Source organism: Palaemon carinicauda, chromosome 15 (assembly GCF_036898095.1).
Source record: "Palaemon carinicauda isolate YSFRI2023 chromosome 15, ASM3689809v2, whole genome shotgun sequence".
NCBI lineage: Eukaryota > Metazoa > Arthropoda > Malacostraca > Decapoda > Palaemonidae > Palaemon > Palaemon carinicauda.
The window spans coordinates 36,068,237-36,070,736 of NC_090739.1; positions in this window are offsets into that span (position 1 = coordinate 36,068,237).

Consider the following 2,500-nt stretch of genomic DNA (forward strand, 5'->3'; position numbering starts at 1 on the left):
GGCCTATTTTTACCACTCATTATGAAGTGGACGTGCAACATTTGACATAAATAGCCCCTTTTCAATTACGAATTCCTATGTCTTTCCTTCGCCGCTATTACTGAATCTCGCAACACTGGAATGACCAACACGCGAGCGCAGATCCTTGCGTCACAGCGGTTCTTCAAGGCCAATACCAGTGAGCTGACCAAGAAACCAAAAAAAACCCTTCCAGACATTATCCTCCCTCTCGCACGGGGTTTTACTTGAGTTTGAGAGCTTTTTACTCTTTGGTTTTATAACCAAAGACGAAAAGCGTTCAGGAGGCTAAATGTTTTAATAAATGTATCGTGACAAGCCTTCAAATTATGTAGATGTTGAAGGCTATGCTACTCGGTTAAATTCAAACTTTAATTTCATAAGTTAATATTTTCAGAATTAGCTTATAGAAAAAAAAAACATGTAAAATACATGTAACATTCGATTCAAATTAAAATGAAATTCCTAAAAGCTGCATAAAAATGTCTACGAATATTCACAATAAATCTTATATTATTCACGTTTTGGGTTTTGACAAGGAAACCCCAATAATATTAGTTTCAAGTAAAATAAATCCTGAAAATTGAAAAAGAAAATAGGATAACAAAATCCAAATAGATATATCCAAGCTTTGAATTTTGAAAAGTAAAAGTGAATACCATTTAATTAAAGTCAAAATTCCTTTAACTAATCCTAACAAGCTTTTCTAATGATGAAAACAACCTCTACGCTATTCACCTTTTCGGTTTTAACGTGTTTGAATGAATAGAATTCAATAAATTTCAAATCTCCTAAAACTATGCATATCGAAAACTTTAGAAATTCAATATCACTCCTATAATATTCACATCTCCGGCTTTGACGAGCACGAAATAAAAGAAAACATTCCGTCAAATCCAAAAATGTCTAAAACTAAAGTCGACGAGAATTTAAAAAGAATCAAAATGACCTATACCGAGATGGGTGGCAGCAGCAAGTCCCTCGTGCATGCGAAAGGCCTCCGGTGAAGCCGGTTGGCTAAGCATCACCGGAGGGGATGGCTTCAGGGTGATTGCATAGCAACGTTTCGTAAAAAAAAAAAAAAATAGCGTTGTGGCTATTCTATCGCTATAAAGTTTTTAAAAAACGATAATGAGAGGGGCCAACAACACCCCCAAGGTTATCTGTCCGTAAGATGACAGTGACTTTCAAATAGGCAGACCAACCTAACATTGGCTTTTTAACTAATTCGATTTGGCCAGTGGTTTACTGAGGAAGCTTAAGCATCTATCGCAAACTTGTTATTGTGTTCCTTATTAATGTCATTACGCTTATCATTCACGTAAAAAATAAATCCAAGCTGAATTTATGCAACACTACATAATAGCAGGCCTTAATTAGGGAGCTTGTACATAAAGGTATGTATGAAAGTAAAGTATGTGAGAGTAGAACATGTATGCATGTGACTGTAGAATGTATTTATGTATACGAATGTAAAATATACATATGTATCGATATATTTATGAGATTCTAACTATAATTTTTCAAATAAAATAATAGAACTCCATTCGGAACGTATAAATATATTTTATCACTAGAATTGTGGGTCGCACAATCAAGGCAAATGAAAAGATAAAATCAATCCCTCTCTGTAATGAAAAATATAGGCAATTAAGGATGCATGATTATGTCTATACCGCAATCATGATTATGATATACAGTGCAGCATTTGCGACATCGGCTTTGCCGTTTCACGGTACAGATCCCCATTTCTCACTTTTATTTCTTCGGGAGCATTAGGAAATACCTATCACTGAAGGGGGGCATCATGCTCGCTTTCCTGCAACGATCACTTTAATGTCCAAACCGAAAGGTTGAAAGGCAGGCAATTAAAAGCGGATCTCTTGCTTCACTAAAGGTTCTTCGGTGTTTGAACCAGCTAAAGGTTGAAACGATTAAACAACGAAGCTTTTGCGAAATAATCATAGATTTTCCGTTCACAGTTTGGAATAAAAGGAAAAAAAGACAAATCAGTAGAACTGTTCAAGTCTGCAGTTTGAAGAAACTAAAAGCTGACATCAGACTATAGTTATTGAAGAAAATAAAACAAATCATCTCTTCCGTAAAGGATAAGCTACTTTTCCATCAGATAAAATCATACAAATGAGCGATGGAAATGAGATATAATAAAAAGTCTGTACAAATAATTCATCATATAACGTATAACCTTCTCTATATCTCAAATTCAAAACATCTAAATTTTGAACTAGCATTAAAACAATACTGCTGATTCCATTTCCACTCAGTATTTAAAAGATTGAATAATATCAAATAAATTATATGCCTTCACAGCAGCTTTCTACTAATGACACTCAGGTTAGCTGACTGCTTCCTGTACATCTGGTGTCACATCAACTATGGTCATGGATGGTAATACGTTAATCTGATTACGAAAGAAATAAAAATTGAGTTATATAACTCAACTGGTTTTTACAATTCCCAT